Source organism: Bubalus kerabau, chromosome 8 (genome assembly GCF_029407905.1).
Source record: "Bubalus kerabau isolate K-KA32 ecotype Philippines breed swamp buffalo chromosome 8, PCC_UOA_SB_1v2, whole genome shotgun sequence".
NCBI classification, from domain to species: domain Eukaryota; kingdom Metazoa; phylum Chordata; class Mammalia; order Artiodactyla; family Bovidae; genus Bubalus; species Bubalus kerabau.
Window position 1 is genome coordinate 27,896,900 of NC_073631.1, and position 27,477 is coordinate 27,924,376.

At 39.1% G+C, this 27,477-nt stretch overlaps 1 pseudogene; it reads right to left on the bottom strand.

Annotated features, from left to right (window-relative positions):
- Positions 1 to 24,346: 24,346 nt before the first annotated feature.
- Positions 24,347 to 25,927, bottom strand: LOC129658979 (ethanolaminephosphotransferase 1-like; annotated as a pseudogene).
- Positions 25,928 to 27,477: the final 1,550 nt, after the last annotated feature.

A 27,477-nucleotide genomic window follows, 5' to 3' on the forward strand; every position in this document is an offset into this window, starting at 1 on the left:
AAATAAGACCATTTTTCATGTTTATCATCAAATTTTTTTCTTTCTGTATTATTTGCTCTCCTCTTTAAATTGTATTTACTTTATTCTTTCTATATATTTGTGAAAGGTCTTTGCCTATGAAGTTTCTATTTCTATAAATAGGAAGTATTTTTCAGTTTGATTTGTCATTTAATTGTGCTTATTGTTCTTATTTATTTTCTGTACTGTCTCTTGTGCCCCATCTCAAGTATTCTATCCTCACCTCTTATTCCAGCCTGTTGCAGAATTCAGTTCCCTGCTAGCTTCACCTCGCTTCTCCTGGGTGCAGTCTGAGAGCATTTGCCTGAAGCCCTTGTCCCAGACTTCTTGCTTCCTGACTTCTCAACAGGACACACACAGGAACTCACTTGTACCCATTTTTATATCCTGAAATTATAGAGGAATCAAGGACTTTCCTGGAGATCAGTGGTTAAGACTCTGTGCTCCTGATGCAGGGGGCTTGGGTGCTATCTCTGGTCAGGGAACTAAGATCTCACATTCTGTGTGGCAAAAATATAGATATAGATAAGATATAGATATAGAGAAGAATCAACAGTCTCTCATTATTGCTACCTCTGACTATTGAGGTCTAGGGGAAATGAAGCTTCTCTTTTATTCCTTCACGTGGACCTTGTGTCATCTCAGCACATCCCTAGGGACAGAGTAACCTGACACAGAGAGTGGCCAACAAGATCATATATCTTTGTATTGACTCTTTCTGTCAACCTGTTTCTCTCCTTCTGTCACTCATTCCTGCTGTCTGGGATCATATTCCCAAATAAACTACTTACACATGGATCTTTGTCTTAGACTCTACGTTGAGACTGTCATACATGCTTTTTACACATAAGCTTTGTCTATGTCTGTGCGTGGTCATGGGTATTTATGACCCCATATATACCTCATGTATTTCACTGTTTTTATTTCTTCATGCTTATAAAGGCTTTCTCTAACCCCAGGGTCAGATGAATATATTTGTGTACATTTTAGTTCTTCATGATTCATTTTCTTATTTTCCTTATTATATAAAGCATATTTGGTAAGTAAAAAGCACATCACTTATATCTTTTAAAACATCATCAGCTGTCTTTTTCAAATATCAAGTGCTTAATATTTCAAAGTGGATTTTCTTCCTAAATTTCTTTTCTTGTATATTTAGTGATTCTTGGCTGATGTTGCCTGTATATTTAGAATATCACAGTAGATATCAGTTAAGTGATTTTTTTTATTAAGCATAGCTATTAAATTATTCAAAGGCAAAAAAGTTTATTTCTGCAAGGTAGTGATCTTTTTTTATTTGTCCCAAATAACTTTTAAACAAAATTTTAAATAAAGTTGACTGAACATCTAGCCTTTTCTCACTGACTTTGTCACGTCACTTGTCAGAGTTTCAAGAGAATTACAGATTAACAGGAAGAGACTAATCCACATATTCCTACTCTTCTTTGCACACGATTATAATTTAATTAGCCCAGAATACAGACATATAAATATCCACAGAAGAGGAGCAGATGCATATCAAGATGGTTTTTCTCTGTGTCCAAACTGGACTCACAGCTGCTGGTGACGCTCCACGTAGAAGCTTGTCACAGCAGAGTAAACAGCCGAACTCTAGCTTTTCCATAAGTCTTAAATATTTAGGGTTTATATCCTCATTCCAGAAAAACTTATATCAACAATCTAATTGCTTCCATTTATGTACACGTCTATGAACGTGAAATTATCCAGATTTTTTTAAACAAACCTAATCATAAGCAAAGCCACAGCCACATGAGGGTGGGCTGTGAGAAACAGCACTCTAGTGCTCTTGAATGAAATCATTGCCTTCGTCTTCCGAGTATCTCAAAAAACAAACAAAAAGCAAACTGTTCCCCCACAATCATGTACTAAATGTTTATGTGTACAGGAGGCTCTTTCTCTGGCTTTCAGATCCTTATCATTTTGAACTTTCAGTCTATTCCTATGACAGAACTACCAATGATTACTGAAGCTTTTCAAATATGTTTCAATACCTGACAGCAAATCCTTTTTCTTATTTTCCTTTTTCAAAAATGTATTGGCTCTTCTTGTTTGCTTCTTCTTCCAGTTGAACCTTATTTTCCTTTGTCTGCATCCCACAGCTTGTGGGATGTTAGTTCTCTGATCAGGAATTGAACCCATGCCCTCAGCAAGTGAAAGCATGGCATCCTAACCACTGGACTGCCAGGGAATTTCCGGTTGAACTTTAAAACCACTTTGTCACATTCTTCCAAAATGCGGTGGACATGGAAACCCATGATCCAGAACCCCCAAGGAAAGGCTTGGTGCCCAGCTGTGAGGACTATGTAGGTACCTTCCAGCTGTCAGCTCCTTCAGGGTCTCGTCCCTCCAGAGACCACATCCATCAGGTACCTGGCAGAGGAATGATAAAAGGATCAGTTATTTCAGCTGGCCTGGGATGACTCTGTGGAGCAAACAGTCCCAGGTGGTTAGCTGAGGCTTTTCGCATCTACATCTCAGTCCATTACTCCTTCTATTAATAATTCTATGAACTACTATGGGATGGGCCAACATCTTTATTAGAATGGCCGTAATAACTTACTCATAGAGTGATTCATTTTAAGAAATACTTACTGATCAATTCTGCTGCTTTCTCCTTCATTTCCCCATATATCAATTCCTAATAAATGTCTTATATTAGGAAATCAACCTGCAACAAATTTAACTGGGATAGTGCCAAACTTACCAATTGTGAAAAATTGACTTTCTTTTCGGCTTTTCTGGTGGCTTAGTGGATAAAGAATCCGTCTGCCAGTGCAGGAGATGCAAGTTCAGTCCCTGAGTCGGGATGATCCACAGGAGAAGGAAATGGCAACCCACTGCAGTATTCTTGCCTGGAAGATCCCATGGACAGAGGAGCCTGGCAGGCCACAGTCCATAGGGTTGCAAAGAGTCGGACATGACTAAGCATGCACATTGTTGTTGGACTTTCTTTTATCTCAGTTTTTCCATTTAGGAACGGGAGATGTCTCTAAATTTATTGTCTCCTTATATTAACATATCTCTTAGCAAACCTCTCCTCATATAGAGTTTACAGATTTCTTTTTAAGGTTTTTCATAGTTGCCTTAATATTTATGGCTATTATTGGTTTCTCTATTGAATCAAGCTCTTCCATTATATCTTCAATGTGACCTGTAATATTATAAATTTATTTATAAATCATTTTGTACATGTTATAAAACATTTTTAATTGGAATTTTACTGAGTTCACTTGCAAAGTATGCTTATTTAAAACATTGCCTGCATTTTTCTGTCAGGTTTTCTCTTTTCCTCCACGATAATTTGTACCTGGCTTAATGAAATTATAACCAGATATATCTAAAAGACTTCAGTTTTCCATATTTTAAGAGTAATCTTAATAATGATAACATCTATTGAGTTCCTCTAAGGTATCGAGCTTTGGCACTTGAATGGTCTGGTGATATAACCTACAATCTTAGCAGCCACTCTACATTATAAGCTATGCTTTTCAAAGAATACATATAACTTACCCATTAGTTATTGCTTGCAAGTTAAGAGTCAAACCCTAAACTTAGTACTTTAGCTCTGAAGTAAAAAAAAAAATTATGTATAAAGACTTTTCCCTCCAGCAATATAACCAAACCATACCTTCCTAAGTTCATTTTTATCATATACAAATATTTAGGTATTTAATAAGTATAAATAATTTATATTTCAATTTTGATAATATGTATTTTAACTTCATGACACATACATATGTGAAATCCATGAGTAATTTCTGAATGCATATTCTTTATATAGCATTCAAATGTAAATAAGCATATGGACTAAAAAGTTAAATTTCACCTTCACCTTATTCCCTTCCAAATGCTCGCCCTTCTCTAGAGGAAACTACCATTAATAATTTTCCATATATCTTTGCAAACAGTTTCTATTAATTTATACATTCACATGAGTTTACATATATATATACACCAAGCTAGTATGTATAAATTTCTTTGTGTGTTTGTTTATTTATTGAGTTTATACTTTATGCATTATTTTGTAATTTGCTTTTCTTACTTAACGTCCTCAAGCCTTTTCATGTCATTGTGGAAAATCAACTTTTTTTCTTTGTAAGCTCTTCAGGACCACCTGATTAGCACTCAAGCCCCCTGGAAGTCCAGACCTGGATTAGGCAAGGGCTTGATACATGAGTAAAAGTGAAGCTGCAAAACCAAGTAGAGAATTGAGGGTAATTATTTTGAAGACCTGCTGGAGAAGGGTTAGGCTACCAACTCCAGTGTACTTGAGCTTCCCTTGTAGCTCAGCTGGTAAAGAATCTGCCTGCAATATGGGAGACCTGGGTTTGATCCCTAGGAGGGAATATCCCCTGGAGAAGGGAAAGGCTACCCACTCCAGTATTCTGTCCTGGAGAATTCCACACACTATAGAGTCCATGGGGTCCCAAAGAGTCGGACTTGACTGAGTGACTTTCACTTTTCATTTTGAAGACAGATCTTTAAATAACTAATACATACATACATACATACATACACATACATATATACGTATGTTTATATAAGCCAAACATTCTCATCTTACATTGATTTAGTTCATTGAAAACTTAACAGATTCTTACCATATTTTTGTCGCCAATAACATTTTATCTTGGACATTGCATTATTTAGAATAAAGCTTTGTCTGAATATACTATAAATCCAAAATCACAGTGAGTTAGATAAGATGGATTTTTATTCTCCTGTTTTTTTATAATATTTATTTATTTTTAATTGATTGCTTTAAAATATTGGTTTGATTTCTGTCATACATCAACATGAATTAACCATAGATGTACATATTCTCCTGTTCTTAAGAACACAGTCTGAATTGTACACATCACTTCTACTCACAGCTTATTGGTCTTAAAAATCTAGTCACATGGCCACATCTATTAATAGCTCAAGAGTGCCTGGGAAATATAATCTGGGCCATCATGAGCCCAGCTGAATATTGTTTGGCTAAGGATGAAGGGGAGAACTAGCACACTATTACAGGCTGTTCTCTATAATCTCATGATTCAGTTTAGAAAAGTACTCAAACAACCACTTTTCTAGGGAAGCTTCCCTTATTTTCTTTAAATGCTTGATCTAATCCCATTTGAAAAACTTCTTAAAATTGAATTGAAAATGCTGGTAACCCAATACAGCAAATCTAATTTCATGAAGTTTCTTTACTTAAATCTATTAGCCATTGTTAGCCATTATGAACCAACATCTTTGTTAGACTGGTCATAGTTACTTACTAATAGAGTCATTCATCCTAACAAATATTTATTGACCAGTAAGTTCTTACATCAGTCCTGAAAAACACACCCAAAATAAAGTAACAAAGATATCCCCCAGTATGTGTTTATCTATGTTACTAATTTCATCCAAATCAAGTCATGTGCATGGATAAACATTAGTGAAGAAATACAAGACAGTTTACCTGTGTTACTTCTATTATATAAAAAAAAAATCTTCTATATCTGACTTCATTTAGTATTTTGTTAAAGGAGTCAGAATGTAAGGTCTTTATTTTTACAATAGTGAAATAAAACAAAAAGGAAGATTAATGTTCCAACAATCTTATAACCAAGAAATTCCTCACATTTATTTGAGTAATGCGTCTGATGAAGTGAAATATATTACACACCAAAGTTAACCTCTCTTTTACTTGAAAGAATAGCATGAGGGTAGAGCAGAATGAAAAATGAGTTTGAAAATGAACTTCAGGAATGCAGGACACCCAATTGATAACTGTCTATCAACCCAGTTCTTTGAGGAGAGGTATTTCTTGATACTAGTTCGGTTTATCTGTATATTGAGGGTGTATGTTGATGACAGGTCACTAGAAAAGGTCCCTGGGAATGGAATGACAAAGTACTAAATCACTTTATCAAACCAACTTTCTAGCATAACACGGATGCCTTAAGCTCTTGAAAATTTTTCCAGCAGAGACTTCTTTAGTTCTGAATCATTGTAACGCAACATACTATGTCAGGTGACTTTTGCCCTAACATTCTTGGGGCCAACAAGACAAGGATGAATTTATATATGTTTCTTTTGCTTAGTCTCTTGCATCCTATGCGTTTCTTTAAGTAGATGAATTTCTGACACTAGCATTTACTTTCTTAGAAAAGAATATCCAGACAGTAAAGTATATGCCTTTCGGATTGAAAATAAAATCTTCCAAGGAATACTCTAATCAGAGTATACAAAATATACCCATTTGTCCAAAATACATGTCCACGTCTGCTCCTTACTGCCCATTTGCAGGTAGCAATTACTGACCCGTAAGCCCAGTGCTGCAGTAGCCCACTGTGTGGTGGATGGTCAGCGAAGCTCACAGTAAACATATTAACGTCTACTCTGGAGTATTGCGGGGGGAATCCATAGCCCCAGCCAGAACGCCAAGAAAGGTAATGTTGTTCTAAGAAACATGAACGACCGAGGAGTCCTATCACAGCTTTTCCTATTCCTGTTAGTCCTCTGTAGTAGCAACTTCTTACTCTGAGAATGATGACATAGAAGAAAAGGAAAAGTTAAGGCAATCCATATCTCCTTTTCTTTTCAGTTCTTTCCTGCTCATCAGCATGCCAAATGTAGAGAGTGTTGGTAGAATGCCCTGTTTCAAGAAGCAAAGTAAAAACAGTTGAGATAGTTTTGAGCAGTTTCTACTCTTCTAGTGAGGACAAAATACATAAATATATACAAGATATGACACATGAATTGTGCTAATTTCAATAATTGTACATAAAAATGAAATGGTCTTATATTTGCATTTAAGACATTTGTACACCAAGATGAGTAACAAGATTCATATTGCAATTTTTTAATTTGCTTTTTACTTGCTGAAAACAACATGAAATAAAAATCATCAAGACAAGTGGAGAGACTGCAGAAAAAAGGAAAGACCTCTACATTTTTGTATCTTTAATGAAAATTGTCTTACTTTTTGAAAAACTGGCCCCATACTTTCACTTTACACTGAGCTCCACAATTTATGTAGCTCCTGTGTAAGCTCAGTATATGTACCCTCTGCAGCCTCTGCAACCTGATTTAGGCATTGTCCTTTTTAAGTCACTTCCGAGTCTGATTCTCTGTCCCTTCTACCTCAAGAATCTCAGAGCTACCCAGTGACCTTTAACAGATTCCTTTTCTGTTTACTCTAGCTGGGCGGAGTTCTATTCTTTGCAGTCAAGCGCAGTGACTGATAATAATAACAACTAAAATTCATAGATTCTTACTCTATGCCTAGTGCATATTCTCATAATATTGAGATAGGTATGATCAGCTACATTATCCAGATAAGAAAATCTAGGGTAAAAAAATCAAATAAACTGTCTGAGTTCACCAGCGAATACATCCAGGGCCAGGATTCAAACTCAAGTGTCCGATTCCAATCCTATGTGGAGCCACATTTACTGTCATTTGTCCTTTTAAACTTTGTTGATCCCTATGGCAAGAATTTGACTAAGTTCTGTACCGGCACTGTGCCACCTAAACAGCCATTGTTAGAATCTGAGACAGTACATGTTTGATTCATCTTGTTGCTGAAAACATAATTCTTAGGAAAGATCCAGTAAACTCTTTTCTGAGAACCACATTGGTGGTAATCAAGAATGTTCAATGGTTTTTATGTCTCTGGGATTCATTATCTCTGGATTTTACTTGCCTTAATTTTATAAAATTTTACTTGCCTAGAATTACATTGATTAGGAAAGGCAGACAAAGTGAGGAACTTGAATGGCTTTAAATACAAATATTCACCTCTTTTCCTGTTTATCAGAGGTGTTAAAATATTAATAGCTTTCCCAGCAAGTTATTTTCATACTGCTTGTGCTATTTATTGTGTCTCTGATTGAAGTCCACACAGACATCTTGGCAGGAGGCAAGATTTTGCAATTACAATAGATTCTTGGAAAGTTCTGCATAAATAAACAAGGGACAGAAAGACTGAGCTTGATGGAATTTGGAAGTTCAGATAATACCTACCTGTACAAAGTTGATCATTCTGCCCTGAGTCCTATGCTCTGTGAAAATTAAATCACTAATTTAGGACGCATGTTGTTTCAGTTTTTAGATGTTCCCAATTTTTGCTGGTGCAAGATAATAAAGACATGGTGCTTTTTAAAAAAGTATACAATGTACTGTAAAAAAAAAGAAAAGAAACATGTAATGTCGGCTAAACGGTGCAAGTTAAAATACTACAAACCACAAAGGTGAGGATTGTAGGACAAATATTTCTTTACCAGCTATGGGTGGGATGGTGTCTTTATGATTTATTCTGAAATAACAAAACAATCTGAAACAATGAAGTGTGTCTCTGTGCCTCATGAATATATATGAATTCACTTCATGATAGAACAAGTCATTGGCTGCCTCTGCCAAATAGCCAGAAGGGGATGATTGATCGTTTTATGCAGAACCTTTCACAGTCTAAAGGGACTTGAAACCTGTAGTTGACAAAATGGGAAACACTGCCAGAAAGGAATGTAACTCTTCAATAGTATCACAATATTTATACTGATGACCAGAAGTACTTAAGAACTAAAAATCACAAACTTCCCAAATCCACTACAGATTTGTTTACATAAACTATGTTTCTATTACTTCTTTAAATAAAAACACTTATTGCCTTTAAAGTACGTATACTAGAAAGTAGATTTGGTTAGCCTTAGTTGCTCACTTCATACATACTGGAGAGTTACTGTTTTCATGAGAAAAAAAATTTTTTTTTACCTTAAGTGAATATGAGCAAATGATTTATTTTATTCACAAATGAGAATGTCCCTTCCTGAAATGTAAGTGGTATAATTTTTTTTATTTACTTAGAATCTAAAATTATATCTTCATATAATTAGGTGATCATTCACTACTGTAAGCTCATTTTTCAAATTTATGGCTACTTGAAATTATTTGGAGGGAAAGGGATTACTTATACTTGCTTCTATCTGTAAAAATGCTGTCTTAATGTAGATTCCCCCAAATGTGAATTCCAAGATGTGGAGTTAGATTTATTTGAAGGGTAATCACAGGAATCAGAAGTGAATGAGCAGGAAGAAAGAGAATGGAAGGAGAGGCCGGTACAGGTGTGCATTACTGAGACTGCTGCTGGAGGGAACAGGGACTCAAAACTGCAGGAAACTGAGAAACAAGCTCCACTGGAACGACAGGTGCTATGTGCCAATCCCCAGCTATTGTCCTCCACTGGCTGAGGGTTACTCTCCTGGGGACATCAACTCCCTTCCCTGCTGGGCTCATGTGTGCAGGCTGAGGGTGCTCCCAGGGCTTCAGAGAAAGCTCTGCAACAGAAAAGTGGAGACTCTCCTGCGTAGAGGTGCAACAAAATGCAAGATGCCCAGTTCAGTCAGGGTTTCAGATAAACTGAATTCTTTTTAAATTATAAATATTACATGAAGTATACTTTCACTAAAAATGATTCTTTATCTAAAATTCACATGTAGCAAGGCATCCCGTGGTTTTTTTTATTCCCTTCTAAATCTGGCAACCCTACCACTAGCAAAGTGCTTGCGATGGGTTGGTGTGAGTCTGAACTTGCCCAGAACTGTTTATCTCTGCAGCAGCTAAAATCAGAGGTGAGCTGAGGGCAGGTAAAGCAGGGCACCCAAAAGTGGCTGCTACACTTGGGAATTCTTAGATAAAGAATCAGTCTAACTTCACTAAAAAGATCACATACACTCATTCTATCTGTGTCATTTTTCTAATTAACGCTTTTTTTTTTCTTTTTGCTACAAAGAGGTCTCCATTTAACATCCTCATAAATCAGCTTTTATTCAACTCTGTACAGCACCAGTTTGTTTAACCAAAATTATGCAACAGATTACTTATCTCTTGAATCTTCTTAAGTCCTCTTAGGCTTGCTCATGCCAGTTTCTTGCCACACTGTGATCATAGATGCTTTATGTGCTACCGGTAAATGTTAGTCCAGGTCATCTGAGAAGCAGATGAAAAGAGAGGACCAGCCATGCATGAGATTTATGAGGGGCAACAACACCTATGAGAGGAATATGAGAAGGTTTGACCTGAGAGAGGCAAAGAAAAGGGTGGATAGAAGATGGTTACACTGTAGTACAGTTTTAAGAGATCTATGTAGGGCCTTGGGAGAAGGCAATGGCACCCCACTCCAGTACTGTTGCCCGGAAAATCCCATGGATGGAGGAGCCTGGTGGGCTGCAGTCCACGGGGTCGCTAAGAGTCAGACACGACTGAGCGACTTCACTTTCACTTTCCACTTTCATGCATTGGAGAAGGAAATGGCAACCCACTCCAGTGTTCTTGCCTGGAGAATCCCACAGACGGAGAAGCCTGGTAGGCTGCAGTCCATGGGGTTGCACAGAGTCGGACACAACTGAAGCAACTTAGCAGCAGTAGCAGCAGCATGTAGGGCCTTGGGCAGTCAGCTTTCAGAGTCGTGTGTCCTTTGGGGGCGGCAGTGCTGCAGTGGTGACCCTGGCACACTCAGTCACTGACCAGGAATGACTCCTGGGAAACATGGCCTTGGCATGGACAACAGTGGACCTCACAGCATAGTACCTGGTGCCTTGTCAGTTGGGTTCCCTGCTATCATGAAGCTCACTTTAATGGGCAGTTGCTACTCAATTTCACAAGAAGAGGTACAAAACACACCTGCTAAATGTACTCATTAACTGACTGAGTACCCTGTTTAGAGAGAGCCTTGAAAAATACTTAACATTCATATTCATAAAGTAACTGTGGAATCTGATTTATAAAGATATTTTAGGACAGGGAAATTTTGTAGCATTTTTTCCTTATCATTTTTTCTTAGACAAGAGCCTATTTCACCAGCTCCTTAGAATTGTCTTGTGGTAAGTTGGCAAAACATAGTAATAGTATCTACTTCTTAAAGCTATTGTAAGGATTCTATGAAGATAACTCAAATAGAACCCTTAGCATATCACTGCCACTTGATAAAAGTTCAATTAATATTGGCTATTGTGTCAGCCGCTCAGTTTGTCCAACTCTTTGTGACCCTATGGATTGCAGCCCGCCAGGCTCCTCTGTCCATGGAATTCTCCAGGCATGAATACTGGAGTGGGTTGCCATTTCCTTCTCCAATTGGCTATTCGTGAATAATTATTAAGAGCCAATATGGCATGGAAAGTGGCCTCCTAGGTGATGCAGTGGTAAAGAATCTGATGCAGGAAACCTAAGAGATATGGGTTTGATCCCTGGATTGGAAGGATTACTTTGAGTAGGAAATGGCAACCCACTCCAGTATTCTTGCCTAGGAAATCCCATGGACAGAGGTGCCCAGTAGGCTACAGACCATGGGGTCACACGACTGACTAAGTACATACACATGGCATGGAAAAAATGTGACACATGTAAAACTGCCTTGCTTTGAATATTATCCCTAGCTCCACATTCCCAGGGAAGAACACAACATCTCCCTTCCTAGGGCCAAAGAAACTGGGAAAATATGGGAGATGATGGATGTGTTAACAAACCTTATTGTGGGAATCATTTCACAGTATATATGTATATCAGATCATCACATTCTACACTACACAAAGTTATATGTCAACCATATCTTAAAAAGCTCAAAATATTTAAAAAAAAAAAAAAAAAAGGAAAGAAAGAAAGAAACTGAGAGGAATGGGTCACCAGGATTGATTCTGTTACTTGCTTTAAGTCATAGAGGCCTGAAACTTTGGGTGTATGACTCTTAAGTCTACCAACTCCATTTGTCTTGTCATCTACTTCTACCTAATAAGTCACCACTAAAACTTAGTGGCTTGAAACAATACATAAACATTTATTACATCTCGAGTTCCCATTGGCTGAGAACTCAGGAGGGAGTCTTATGGGCAGTTCTCATTTGGAGTTTCTCATTCAGTTGTAATCATATATTTGCTGGTCCTGCAATTAGCTGATGGGGAAGGCAATGGCACCCCACTCCAGGACGCTTGCCTGGAAAATCCCATGGACGGAGGAGCCTGGTAGGCTGCAGTCCATGGGGTCGCTAAGAGTCGGACACAACTGAGTGACTTCCCTTTCACTTTTCACTTTCATGCATTGGAGCAGGAAATGGCAACCCGCTCCAGTGTTCTTGCCTGGAGAATCCCAGGGACAGGGGAGCCTGGTGGGGTGCTGTCTATGGGGTCGCACAGAGTCGGACACGACTGAAGTGACTTAGCAGCAGCAGCAGCAGCAGAAATTACCTGAAGGCATGACTGAGTTTGGAGGATCCATCTCCAACATGGCTTTCATTAGACTGGCATGATGGTGTTGGCTGTTGGTTGGAGGCCTCAGATCCTCTACACAGCAATGTTTGAGTGTCCTTATAGCATGGCACTGGCTTACTGGAGAGACAAATGTGAAAGCTACAAGGCTTCCATGACTAAGTCATACACCATCCCTTCCCACAATGACTCACACAGGGCTAGCACACAAGGATATGAATATTGGACACAAGGATTATTGGGAATTGTCTTGGAGCTAATGCATTTACTAAGACCTACAGAATATAGAATAATTGTAATTGTATAATTATAATATAAATAATTATAGGAATAACTGCCTTTAATAAGAGTGCTTCTAGCCCTGGAGAATACAGACAAGAATCATCTTTCATCAGAGCTAAATTAAGTCTTGGTTTTTTGTTTGTAAATATAGGCAAACGCAACCTGACTGCCATATGCTCCCCTTTTGTTGTTGTTGTTTAGTCGCTAACCCATGTCTGACTTTTTGCAAGCCCATGGACTGTAGCCCTCCATGTTCTTCTGTCCGTGGAACCAGCCAAGAATACTGGAGTGTGTTGCCATTTCCTTCTCCAGGGGAGCTTCTTGACCCAGGGATCAAACTGGTGATTCTCTACTGCTGAGCCAACAGGGAAGCCCATGCTACCCTTTTGGAAAGCCTAAAGCAAGGCTGGAAGTGGGCAGCTTTCATGCAGAATTCACCCCCAAAGTCATATTTGGCTTGCCCTAACCAGTGCATACAATGAACATGCAATTAAATGCCTTTAGAGCAGCATTTGTTCTCCACTTTGCCACCACGCTCTACTCTTTTAAATCATACAAGTGATATATTGTCTACTTGACCCCTGAAAGGCCCCAGAAATCCCTATCTTAAAGAAATGGAATTTCTAAGTGTAGAGAACAAAGGGCCAAGGGAAAAGAGGAATAGACCAAGAGTTCCTAAAGCAAGCTCACTCAGCTGTCCTCCTCTGTGCAGAGGATTTTATAAGAACAAATGACTGTCTTGGCAGTGTCATGAAAGATTTAACATAGGCAAAAGAACAGTGCTCTGAGAGTAAAGTCTGTTTAGTACTAAAGTACGGAAATGGAAACTTCTGTGGAGGTCTTTAGAAGTAGGAAAGATCCTAATCTGCCTGGAAGAATTTAGGTGTGGTTTTTCTTGGGGGTAAATGGATTGGTTTATATAACTTAAAAAGTTTCTTCTATGATTTTTTGACCCCCTTCTCTGACTTTTTAAAAAGTTATCCATCCTCCCTCCACCCTTCCCACACACAAAGTCCCCTTAGGTGCAGAGTATGTCATGACTCTCTCATGAAGCTCAGCAATTCACTCTTCTGGGAAATGGGAGACCACCCAGGCAAGCAATGATCAGCTGCCCTCTATAACCTATGTATCTGACTTGCTATAAATTGTCTATCATTTCACTCTTCCATTTGTAGAATTATTTCCAAAGTCTGGTCATTAGCACTATTAATTTTCAAAAGTTTCTATTATTTTGTTTCCTTTTTCCCCTAAAAGTATTCTCCATGCAAAAATATTCTGATTTTAGTATATCCAACAATATATGCATATCCTTAAAGTTCAACACTTTCAACTAAAGAACAAAGTAGTCTGTAATTTACGCTTTATCCAAACCCCAACATTTTCAATGTGTGTGTTCTCATGTGAAGAAATCCAATGCTTCCAACATATTCTTTGAATGTTATGTTTTCTTTTCTAAACAAACAATGTGATGATCAATTTCAACCTTATGCCCAGGCTTCTATCCAAGTGTGTTTCCCATTAAAGTTCATCATAACTTTTCCAAATGTGTTTCTCAAACAAATCAAGATTCTTTTATCCCTATATAGCTAAATAGTCTTGATTTAATTTGAAAGACATTTCACATATCAAAGGTCAACAGAAATTGTAGCTTAGTGCCACCGTTAAAATTTTCATTGCAATTGGAAAGATTAAAAAGACATAATATGCATCACTTTATATTCTCAAAATTTAGAAACTTCTTAATTCCTTTTTTGTCTTGTGTTCATTCAGTGAAGTTTTTTTTTTTTTTAACTTTATTCAGGTATAATTGACAAATAAAATTGTAAGATAGTTAAAGAGTTCATGGTGATGTTTTGATACATACATTTTGAAAAGATTCTCCCCATCAAGTTAATCAATACATTTGTCACCTCATATATTTATCTTTTTTGTTGCTGAATTCTACTGTTTTAAAATTCAATTACTTAATACAGTGTTATTGACTATAGTCACCATGTTATACATTATATTTTCCAACTTTCTTCACCTTAGAGCTGGAAGTTTGTATCCTTTTTTACCAACCTTTCCCTGTTTCCTCCATCATGCATCACCTGGAACCTGTTTTTCTAGTTGTTTTTATGACCTTGACTTATTTTTTAAGATTCCACATATAAATGATTTGTTGTTGTTGTTATTCAGTTGCTAAGTTAGATCTGACTCTTTGTGATCTCATGGACTGTAACATGTGAGGCTCCTCTGTCCTCCTCTATCTCCTGGAGTTTGCTCAAATTTATGTCCATTGAGTTTATGATGCTACCAAACTATCTCATTCATGCAGTATTTGCTTTTCTCTGTCTGGTTTATTTCACTTATAATGCCCTCAAGATCAATCTAAGTTGTCAAAAATGGCAGAATTTCCTTCTTTATCTTGACTGAATAATATTTCACACATATACATATGTGTGTGTGTGTGAGTGTTGTGTGTGTATATATATAGAGAGAGAGACAGACAGATTGTTTTCAAGTCTTGGCTACTATGAATAATGCTGCAATGAATATGGGAGTACAGATACCCTTTGATATCCCATTTTCATTTCCTTTGGATATATACCTATAAATGAGATTGCAGATCACATGGTAGTTCTATTTTTAAATTTTAAGGAAAATCCATATTACTTTCCACAGTGGCTGCATCAATTTACAGTCCCCAGCAGTACACAAGGGTTCCCTTTTGTCCACATCCTCACCAACATTCTAACAAGTATAAGGTGAAATCTCATTGTGATTTGGATTTGCATTTCCATGATAGTTATTGATTTGAGCACCTTCACATATACCTGTTGGTCATCTCTATGTCTCCCTTGGAAAAGTGTCTATTCAGTTCCTCTGCCTGTTTTTTAAATAGAATTGTTTGGGGGATTTCTGCTGTGTGAATTCTTTAAATCTTTTGCATATTAACTCCTTATCAGATATATGATTTGCAAACATTTTCTTCCGTTCCATAGGTTGAGGAAATTTGGATATGAAATGAATAGTAGATGACAGTTGTATGCTAAGTCACTTTGGTCATGCCCGAATCTTTGCCACCCCATAGACTGTAGCCCTCCAGGCTCTTGTGTCCATGAGATTCTCTAGGCAAGAGTATTGCAGTGGGTTGCCATCTCCAAGGGATTTTCCTGACTCAGGGATTGAACCCACATCTCTTATGTCTCCTGCACTGGTAGGCAGGTTCTTTACCACTAACTCCACCTGGGAAGATTTAGTTGATTTAACAGCATTGTGAATATGTTTTAAAAGTCCAATATCTTAGTTATATACTATGAATAATGATACCTGGGATTGACTTTAAAATATTCTAAAAAATTATGGAGAGATAGACAAAACAAGATTAATAAGATATTCTCTCTACATGTATGATGTTTGAATTTTAGAAAGAATAGAAAAAATGTCATCAGGAGTGGTAATGATAAAGGAAGGCACACGCGGGAGAAAGAATAGAGTTACCCATGGTTCATTGGCTTTAAAATATATATTATACTTTTAAAAGCTCAATAAAGAAGAATATGTTGAAAAATTATGTTGAGGTTGTATTGTATATGTGGGGATATATGTGGTAGTCTCTTAATACCACATTAAGAATTTAATTATCTAATTTGTAATAAATATGGACCCAGTGAGTAATTTTACACTGAACAGCAATTAACCTTGTTTTGAAAAAACAATGTTACCATTAAAATTTTTTTTGCATTTAACCAATATGAAATCACTTGAGCATAACTTTCTTTTTTCAAACAATTTTCTTGTTCACCTATTCAAAAATATACAAAAATCTTATAGTAGTTAAATGTTTTAAAACAATTTTCTAACTCCTAAGATTCTGAGATGTTATATATTCTCTCTCTCCACCCCCTACTCCCATCATTAGGTTGAGAATTTCCATGTAGTGTGTGTGTGTGAGTGTATGTGTGTGTGAGTGTATGTGTGTGTGAGTGTATGTGTGTGTGTGCATGCGCTGTGGGGCAGATAGCAGAGAGAAGGCAGAGAAGCAAGAGGTCCTGGGGCATCAAAGGGTTCAAAACAGAGGCAAATGATTTGTGGGAGCCGCCGCCAACCTCTGCTACCTGAAACCTTGCCATTTTCCCCACTGTACAATATAGAAATGAAACATCAAGGAAATCATGCCCAGACAGATTTCTGGCACAGTCCGGCCTTCAGCTGGAATGGAAAGAAGAAGGAGATGGTCTATTGGATCCAGAGCAAGAGATCAAGGAGTAGAAATAATGAAACTCTCGACTGGGGTTTGCAAACTTCAAGTTCAGGGAGTACCCAGCCACTCTATCAGCCTCCTTAGGCAAGCAGGAGCTTTCCCTAAACATGGAAGGCTCAAGTGACTCATTTTGTGGGAATGCTAAACAAAGCTTCTCTGGGTAAGTCACTGTAAAGAGTTCTGGCAGCAGCTTCAGGCTTCACAGGGCATTTGTGGAGGCAGCAGAGGAATGAGGTCACACGAGTTAGGAAAAAACCTCTAGACAGAGACAAGGATTCAAGATGAGAGAACAAACACAAGTGGCATAAGAGTGGTATTGATTACAGGGAATAAATTAATAGGGGCTAGAGCAAATATGCCCAATCTGCTGATCTGGTGGTGGGAGTCACCGTGACAGGCTAGGGACCTTAAAAATGCAGACAACAAGAAAAGAATAAGAAATAAGAGAGTGTGAGGATGAAAGAATATTAGCAGGAGAAGGGAAAAGCAAACAAGCATGAGTGGATACTAACCCATTCTACAGAGTATCTTTACTCCAATACTTTGGCCACCTGGTTCGAAGAGCTGACACATTGGAAAAAGACCCTGATGCTGGGAAAGATTGAGGGCAGGAGGAGAAGGGGGCAAGAGGATGAGATGGTTGAATGGAATCATTGACTCAACAAATGTGAGTTTTAAGCAAACTCAGGGAGATAGTGAAGGACAGGGACACCCAGCGTGCTGCAGTCCATGGGTTCTCAAAGAGTTGGACATGACTAAGTGACAGAACAACAACAAAGGTATAACATGGGATTCTCAGGTGACTGGAACCATGGTACAGAATCTTTCTGCCAATGCAGGAGGCACATGTTTGATCCCTGATCCGGGAGGACCATGGAAAAAGAAATGGCAACTCCAGTACTCTTGCCTGGAAAATTCAACAAACAGAGTAGCCTGCCAGGCTACACTCCATGGGGTCGAAAAGAGTTGAACATGACTTAGCACACACATGAGATAAAACATTTACTCCAACATACCAGCACAAGCTAGAATCAAGATTGCAAGGAGAAATATCAATAACCTCAGATATGCAGATGATTGGAGAAGGCAATGGCACCCCACTCCAATACTCTTGCCTGGAAAATCCCATGGATGGAGGAGCCTGGCGGGCTACAGTCCATGGAGTCGCTAAGAGTCGGACACGACTGAGCGACTTCACTTTCACTTTTCACTTTTGTGCATTGGAGAAGGAAATGGCAACCCACTCCAGTGTTTTTGCCTGGAGAATCCCAGGGGCGAGGGAGTCTGGTGGGCTGCCATCTATGGGGTCGCACAAAGTTGGACACGACTGAAGCGACTTAGCAGCAGCAGCAGCAGCATGCAGATGATACCACCCTTGTGGCAGAAATTGAAGAACTAAAGAGCCTCTTGATGAAAGTGAAAGAGAAGAGTAAAAAAGTTGAGTTAAAACTCAACATTCAAAAAATAAAGATCATGGCATCCGGCCCCATCACTTCATGGCAAATAGATGAGGAAACAATGGAAATAGTGACAGATTTTATGTCCTGGGGCTCCAAAATCACTGCAGATGGTGATCGCAGCCATGAAATTAAAAGACACTTGCTCCTTGGAAGAAAAGCTATAACCAACATAGATAGCATATTCAAAAGCAGAGACATTACTTTGGCAACAAAGGTCCATCTAGTCAAGGCTATGGTTTTTCCAGTAGTCATGTATGGATGTGAGAGTTGGACTGTGAAGAAAGCTGAGCACCGAAGAATTGATGCTTTTTTAACTGTGGTGTTGGAGAAGACTCTTGAGAGTTCCTTGAACTGCAAGGAGATCAAACCAGTCCATCTTAAAGGAAATGGGTCCTGAATATTCATTGGAAGGACTGATGCTGAAGCTGAAACTCCAATACTTTGGCCACCTGATGTGAAGAACTGACTCATTTGAAAAGACCCTGATGCTGGGAAAGATTGAAGGCAGGAGGACAAGGGGATGACAGAGGATGAAATGGTTGGATGGCATCACCTACTCAATGGACATGAGTTTGAGCAAGCTCTGGGAGTTGGTGATGGACACGGAAGTCTTGTGTGCTATAGTCCATGGGGTCACAAAGAGTTGGACACAACTGAGTGGCTGAACTGAACTAAACTGAACCATGGAATAATAATATTGAGGTAGACTATCATAGTGAACTCAGGTTACCTTCTCCTTAACATGTGCCATTTTTATAAGACATTCCACTGTTTGGGTTTTTTTTTTCTCATAAATAAACAATATCCTTATCCTAAATCAGTTGTAACACAGCCATCAACTACAGTTCAAGAAGAATAAATAAAGAAGCAGTTTCGCTTGACATTTGTTTTTATTACATGCTCAAATATTGGTTCAGTTCAGTCACTCAATCGTGTCCAACTCTTTGTGACCCCATGAATCACAGCATGCCAGGCCTCCCTGTCCATCACCAACCTCGGGAGTTCACTCAAACTCATGTCCATCGAGTTGGCGAACCATCCAGCCATCTCATCCTTGGTCATCCCCTTCTCCTCCTGCCCCCAATCCCTCCCAGCATCAGAGTCTTTTCCAATGAGTCAACTCTTCACATGAGGTGGCCAAAATATTGGAGTTTCAGCTTTAGCATCAGTACTTCCAAAAAACACCCAGGACTGATCTCCTTTAGAATGGACTGGTTGGATCTCCTTGCAGTCCAAGGGACTCTCAAGAGTCTTCTCCAACACCATAGTTCAAAAGCATCAATTCTTCGGCACTCAGCTTTCTTCACAGTCCAACTCTCACATCCATACATGACTACTGGAAAAACCATAGCCTTGACTAGACGGACCTTTGTTGCCAAAGTAATGTCTCTGCCTTTCAATATGCTGTCTAGGTTGGTCGTAACTTTCCTTCCAAGGAGTAAGCGTCTTTTAATTTCATGGCTGCAATCACCATCTGCAGTGATTTTGGAGCCCAAAAACATGAAGTCTAACACTGTTTCCACTGTTTCCCCATCTATTTCCCAGGAAGTGATGGGACCAGATGCCATGATCTTCGTTTTCTGAATGTTGAGCTTTAGCCAACTTTTTCACTCTCCTCTTTCACTTTCATCAAGAGGCTTTTTAGTTCCTCTTCACTTTCTGCCATAAGGGTGGTGTCATCTGCATATCTGAGGTTATTGATATTTCTCCCAGCAATCTTGATTCCAGCTTGTGCTTCTTCCAGCCCAGCGTTTCTCATGATGGACTCTGCATATAAGTTAAATAAGCAGGGTGACAATATATAGCCTTGACGTACTCCTTTTCCTATTTGGAACCAGTCTGTTGTAAACCTCTTGAATTGCATCTGGCTTTGAATGTCTATTACAACTACCGCATATTTCTGGTTTCAGTCTTTCTATACTCTACATTGCCCCAAGTGTAGCATGAACATCTTCCTTGTATTCAGTCTGGATGACCTTATTTTGGTGAGCTAAGAAAATGCTACAGTGTTCCAATGCATATTGATACACTTAGATCGGCTCTATCCTTTTCAGAACGAATACTTTAGTAGCAAATGACACTTCAGTTATCATATTTTCAATCCCATTTCCTCCTCAATTTGAATAAACTGGGATAGGTCAGATTGGAATACCAATTAGGCAACCAGAACTATGGGGTCTGTTTCTAGGGCAGTATTTTTTTTTTTTAACATTGGCTGTATGATAAAATTACATGAGAGAACCTGCAAGATCCCAGAGCCCAGGCAGCACCCCAGGCTGATGACAATGAAATCATGGAGGCTAGGACCTCGGTATCAATGTTTGCTAAAGTCACCCAGTTGGCTCTAGTAAGCAGTTGAAGTTGAGACTCATTCTTTCAGACTTTAGTGCTGGATCAGGTGAAAGCAGGAAATCAAGAGAACCAACAGCAGAAGGACAGAGAAGAGAATGAGGTGTAGTTTTGTAGGGTCTCCCAGCAAAGGCTTACTTGCTATAAATGCTATTCTTAGCATCCATCAAAGTTGTGGTTAGACACATTTGAAGGCTGCCAGGACTCTATTATTTGTTAGCTTCTCCTCTCTTCTGCTCTAGCCAGAACATGAAAAGCTACCCCTAGACTAGCAAATATTTAAAAGCTGAAGCCAGGTAAACAGAATTATATTGAGTCCAATAACAGAGAGGCAAAGCCTAAAGTTTCAAAAACGCTGAAATGGAATTGGGGAAGAGCACAGGTGAGAGGGCAGGATGAAATGGCACACACAATTGTATAAATAAGCTGAAGAGACCCATCTCCTTTGTTGAGGCAGCCATCCTCAAAGGACCTGATGAGCCTGGGCAGGGAAGAAATTGGAGATGACATGTGACATATTTTGAAAAGGTAACCAATATTTGAGCATTCTCTGGCATTTCCTATCTTTGGGATTGGAATGAAAACTGACCTTTTCCAGTCCTGTGGTCACTGCTGAGTTTTCCAAATTTGCTGGCATATTGAGTGCAGCACTTTCACAGCATCATCTTTCAGGATTTGAAATAGCTCAACTGGAATTCCATCACCTCCACTAGCTTTGTTTGTAGTGATGCTTTCTAAGGCCCACTTGACTTCACATTCCAGGATGTCTGGCTCTAGGTCAGTGATCACACCATCATGATTATTTTGGTCGTGAAGATCTTTCTTGTACAGTTCTGTGTATTCTTGCCACCTCTTCTTAATATCTTCTGCTTCTGTTAGGTCCATACCATTTCTGTCCTTTATCGAGCCCATCTTTGCATGAAATGTTCCTTTGGTATCTCTGATTTTCTTGAAGAGATCTCTAGTCTTTCCCATTCTGTTGTTTTCCTCTATTTCTTTGCATTGATCACTGAGGAAGGCTTTCTTATCTCCTCTTGCTATTCTTTGGAACTCTGCATTCAGATGCTTATATCTTTCCTTTTCTCCTTTGCTTTTTGCTTCTCTTCTTTTCACAGCTATTTGTAAGGCCTCCCCAGACAGCCATTTTGCTTTTTTGCATTTCTTTTCCATGGGGATGGTCTTGATCCCTGTCTCCTGTACAATGTCACGAACCTCCGTCCATAGTTTGTCAGGCACTCTATCAGATCATCGGAAAAGCAAGAGAGTTCCAGAAAAACATTTACTTCTGCTTTATTGACTATGCCAAAGCCTTTGACTGTGTAGATCACAATAAACTGTGGAAAATTCTGAAAGAGATGGGAATACCAGACCACCTGACCTGCCTCTTGAGAAACCTATATGCAGGTCAGGAAGCAACAGTTAGAACTGAACGTGGAACAACAGACTGGTTCCAAATAGGAAAAGGAGTATGTCAAGGCTGTATATTGTCACCCTGCTTATTTAACTTATATGCAGAGTCCATCATGAGAAATGCTGGGCTGGAAGAAGCACAAGCTGGAATCAAGATTGCCGGGAGAAATATCAATAACCTCAGATATGCAGATGACACCACCCTTATGGCAGAAAGTGAAGAGGAACTAAAAAGCCTCTTGATGAAAGTGAAAGAGGAGAGTGAAAAAGTTGGCTAAAGCTCAACATTCAGAAAACGAAGATCATGGCATCTGGTCCCATCATTTCCTGGGAAATAGATGGGGAAACAGTGGAAACAGTGTCAGACTTTATTTTTCTGGGCTCCAAAATTACTGCAGATGGTGATTGCAGCCATGAAATTAAAAGACACTTACTTCTTGGAAGGAAAGTTATGACCCACCTAGATAGCATATTGAAAAGCAGAGACATTACTCTGCCAACAAAAGTCCATCTAGTCAAGGCTATGGATTTTCCAGTAGTCATGTATGGATGTGAGAGTTGGACTGTGAAGAAAGCTGAGTGCCGAAGAATTGATGCTTTTGAACTATGGTGTTGGAGAAGACTCTTGAGAGTCCCTTGGACTGCAAGGAGATCCAACCAGTCCATTCTAAAGGAGATCAGTCCTGGGTGTTTTTTGGAAGTACTGATGCTAAAGCTGAAACTCCAATATTTTGGCCACCTCATGTGAAGAGTTGACTCATTGGAAAAGACTCTGATGCTGGGAGGGTTTGGGGGCAGGAGGAGAAAGGGACGACCGAGGATGAAATGGCTGGATGGCATCACTGACTTAATGGACACGAGTTTGAGTGAACTCCCGAGGTTGGTGATGGACAGGGAGGCCTGGCATGCTGTGATTCATGGGGTTGCAACGAGTCAGACACAATTGACGGACTGAACTGAACTGAACTGAACAGAGTATATAAAGAGAAGGTGCCAAGCACTGAAGAGAAAAGGAACCAGAGATACAGCCTGGAACCAACGATTAGGAAAAGGAAATAGAAAAGGCAACATGAGGCATTTACTAGTTGATTCCAGTTAATTCCAGTGGAAGGAGTGTACAAAGCCTGGTCAATATTTGCCTAATTGTGCTGTGCAAGTATAACTTGGCAAGCTTCCCAGGTGGTGCTAGTGGTAAAGAATCCACCAGCCAATGTAGGAGATGCAGGAGATGTGAATTTTTTTTTAATTTAATGATGGGCACATTTATAGATAAATAATGATTATGGTTTTAATTACATTATCAACACAGTGGTGCCTATTTTATCCAAGTGCAATCCGTCCAAAAGAAAGGGTTTAAGATACACTCTTCATTCAAGCACAAACTTCATTCAGTGGAAAATAAAAGAAAATCAGCTGGTAAATTTCACCACCACCAAATTAAGGAGACAAATCAGAAAGAAATAGAATATCCACATTCATGAAAAGCTGTGATCATAAAACAATCATATGAAAGTCAAAAGAGATTTTTAAGTTTGTCAGTAAACCTCAAAATTATTCCAAGTCATATTAAAGGGTGTAAATACTCAGTAAGGCATATATATCAAAATTTTTCTTCAGGTGGAGAAGTGAACAAATTGGGGAAGACAGAAGTTCTATGTCTTTATCTTGTATGAAATAAAAAAACAGCACTATTTCCTCCACAGAAATCCAGTTTCGCAGCAACGTTCACAGTAGTAATTTCACAGTGAGGTTCATGAGATTCCTAACTCCTAAGAAACTTTTTTTCTTATAAGGAAGTTAATTTATGTTCCTCACAAGTAATTATTCTAAGAATGGGGCTATCACATGCATTCATATGATCATAGTTCACAGGCACCAAATCTCAGCAACTTGTAGCTGAGGGGAAAAAAATGCCACGTTTAAACACTGAACCATGCCAATGAGCGAGCCATAATTACAATCCATTCTCTATTAAGTCTCAATAAAATATTTTTCTTTAAAAGAAAATTAAACCACTTATCAAGATCTGTTCCATAACAAAGAGCTGGTATACTAGAGAATTTAAATATATATATATATATATATATATATAAGCTCTCTTAGCACATGAGGACAAAAGGCATTTCCATGGGAAAATGAAACCAGTATTTGGCAACTGTATATTGTTCTCTAATCATTTGGCATTCTTGCTGAAAGTGACTTGCTCTTATCTTTTCCCTATATTAGATTTGGGGTACTGATAGCTTCCACAGCTAAAGAGTTACTACTAAGTACCAAATATGAAAACACATTGGGTCCTCTGAATGTTATCAGTGTTCCTAAACAAATATGAGTGTTTGAAAAATAAAATCCAAGCATCTTTAAGTCTGTATGAACCAAAACATCATGGACTCCTAAGCTACAAGGAATATTTTGCTGGGGTATTACGTTTAACCAAAACAACACATGGTTTTATAAAAAAGTAAGCTGGGAGTTAATAGGTCCAATATTCCACAAGTTCAGATATGTATCATTCCTGCTGTCCAAGTACCACACACACACTGAGTTCCCATGTCTGTTAAGCAGATCAGTTTAGTTCAACGGTGATGGATGACTATTTACAAGCATCTTATTTACAGTACTTCTTTCTGTAGATTACAGGCCAATATTCTTTTCTTCTACTCCTAGTCAATCCGAGTTTGGTTTTCTCAATGAGAAGGGGTAAATGTGAAAATGGTTGCTCAGCTGCTTTACCACTCGTACTCCATAATGGTCGTGGGCCAAAGTGAAAGCAGCCATTAGCGTAAACAGGAGAATGCTCTCAACGTAAGGGGTTACTCCTACATTCACCACCATGACAATCACAAAAAGAGGAAGCAGCAACCAGTTCAAAGTCGGGCACCGGGTACTGCTCATTTGACAAACAATCAGCTGACATGTGCTGTTGGCAAAGGCTGTTCCAAACATTAAGTAGAACACTCTAGGGTGTAACTCTAAAATATCTGAAGGTGACAGGAGGATCCATGCTGTAGACAAAATGAATAGCAAACATGGAGAAAAGAAGGGAACCACAGCTTCATAGACTGAATTGTGTTTCAATGTGTTATTTTTATAGCTTCTGAAAAAATTAAACAAACTCATTGGAAGAGTCACGCACAGTGCACAACCAAAGATCATTGCAGTGAATAGGTCTCTATATAAGAAATTAAACAGGAAAGGTTCATACCAGGCCTCAACTCCCACAACCGCAGTCACTATGTAGACAAAAGAAATAGTCACCTGGCTAATGTCATATCCCCATGGCAGGAAAAGAATCCCTGTGTTATACTTTTACCAGTGAGACAGGATGAAAGAAAACAAAACTACCCATAGCAGGAGATAAAGAACAAAAACACTGACACCAGATGATCCTCATCCAAAAATGGAATACATGGTGACAACAAAGTAAACACATGACCAACTGTCCAGGCCATGGTCAAAAAGCTCCTCCAGTGGGGTGCTGGAATTGGTTCTGCGGGCTTGCTCTCTGTCCACACCATCTAGAGTGTAGGCCTTGAAGTTGAAGATGCCCACTACAGTCCAGACCCAGTCGGGTACATGCTTGTGACCTAGTGCTGAAGCATAAAAGTCAGGATCAAAGTATGCCAAAAGTAGAAAATTGAACACAACCAGCAGAGAGCCAGAGAAGGTTATCAGATTTGGAGCCAGCCAAGTAGGAAATACCTTTACTACAGTGTTCCAAAATGGGTGCATGACATACAGAGAGAGTGGATTGGTATCCACAGCACTGTACTTGTACTTATCAAAGCCAGCCAGCTGCTCCGGGCTCACGTATTCGTAACTTGCCATGATGACCTGAACACGAGCGCCCAGTCAGCAGCGACTCTCCACGACGAGATAGGAAACCAGGAGCACTCCACCGGCTGGGCAGGACTGGGCAGGAGATGTGAATTTGATCCCTAGGTCAGGAAGATCCCCTGGAGGAGGGCATGGGAACCCACTCTTCCACTCCAGTATTCTTTCCTGGAGAATCCCATGGACAGAGGGGCCTGGTGGGCTATCGTCCATAGTGTTGCAGAGTTGGATACAACTGAAGCAACTTAGCGTGCAAACAGGCTGCGTGCAAGCAGGCAATATAACTTGGTTATTTTGCTCACAGGTCCTAATACAAAATTTTTCACTCTGTTCTCCTTTGAACACATTGTATCCGTCCATACAGACTGAGCTACACTGCAGTAAAAAAGTTTGCCTCCCCTATGAAACCTCAGAGAATCAATACCACAAAGTGTCTCAGTCACACACCATGTCCCCCAGGAGGAGGTAAAAGTCATTCAGGAACCCAGACTGATGAAGCAGCCACCGTCTCAGAGGTTGACCTCCTCATGTCAGAGCAAAAGAAATGTCATGGAGGATCTTGCACTGTTATATAAATGCTCCCATTCAGAATGACGCAAATTATTTCTATTTGCAGCTCACTGGCTGTAGCTAGTGACCTGGCCCTGTGCAATGAGAAGGGACCAAGGAAGTGTAATCTAACCATGTGCTAAGAAGGTGAGAGGACCAGAAATATGATGAGTCCCTCAAATGGTACCTCATCATCATGGAGAAACAGTCAACTTTTCTTTTTTATCATGGAAACAGCTATGGATAAAGATAAACAAACCCAGACAGCTTATTAAAATCAGAGACATCCCTTTGCTGGTAAAGGTCCATTTAGTCAAAGCTATGGTTTTTCCAGTAGTCATGTATGCATGTGAGAGTTGGACCATAAAGAAGGCTGAGTGCCAAAGAATTTATTCTTTCGAACTGTGGCGCTGGAGAAGACTCTTGAGAATCCTTTGGACTGCAAGGAGATCAAATCAGTCAATCCTAAAGGAAATCAACCTTCAATATTCACTGGAAGGACTGATGCTGAAGCTTCAATATTTGGCCACCTGATGTGGAGTTTACCCACTGGAAGAGACCCTGATGCTGGGAAAGATTGAGGGCAGGAGTAGAAGGGAGTGACAGAGGATGAAATGATTGGATGGCATCATCAATTCAATGGACATGAGTTTGAGCAAACTCTGAGAGAGAGTGAAGGGCAAGGAAACATGGTGTGCTGCAGTCAATGGGGTCACCAAGAGTCAGACACGACTGAGCAAATGAACAGTAACAGCAACAATATCATGTTATATAGCTGGGTTGTACCCACTAAAATGTAATGAAGGAAAGAAATTTTCTCTTTTATTTTTCCTGATGTGTCCCTAGGGCCTAAAATAGTTCTTTAGCATAAAAGAGTTTAAACAAATATTTTGAGGTAAATAGAACTCTTGTGAGAAGTAAGAATAAGAAGAAAGAGAGCTAAGAGTAATGTTATCATATTATCAGAAGGACTATGACTAACTTGCTATTAATCTTTTCAAAATCACCAAGTAAGACACTTGCATAGTCAAATGATTCACTAACTTTATTGAAATGATGCTGTCATCACTTTATTACA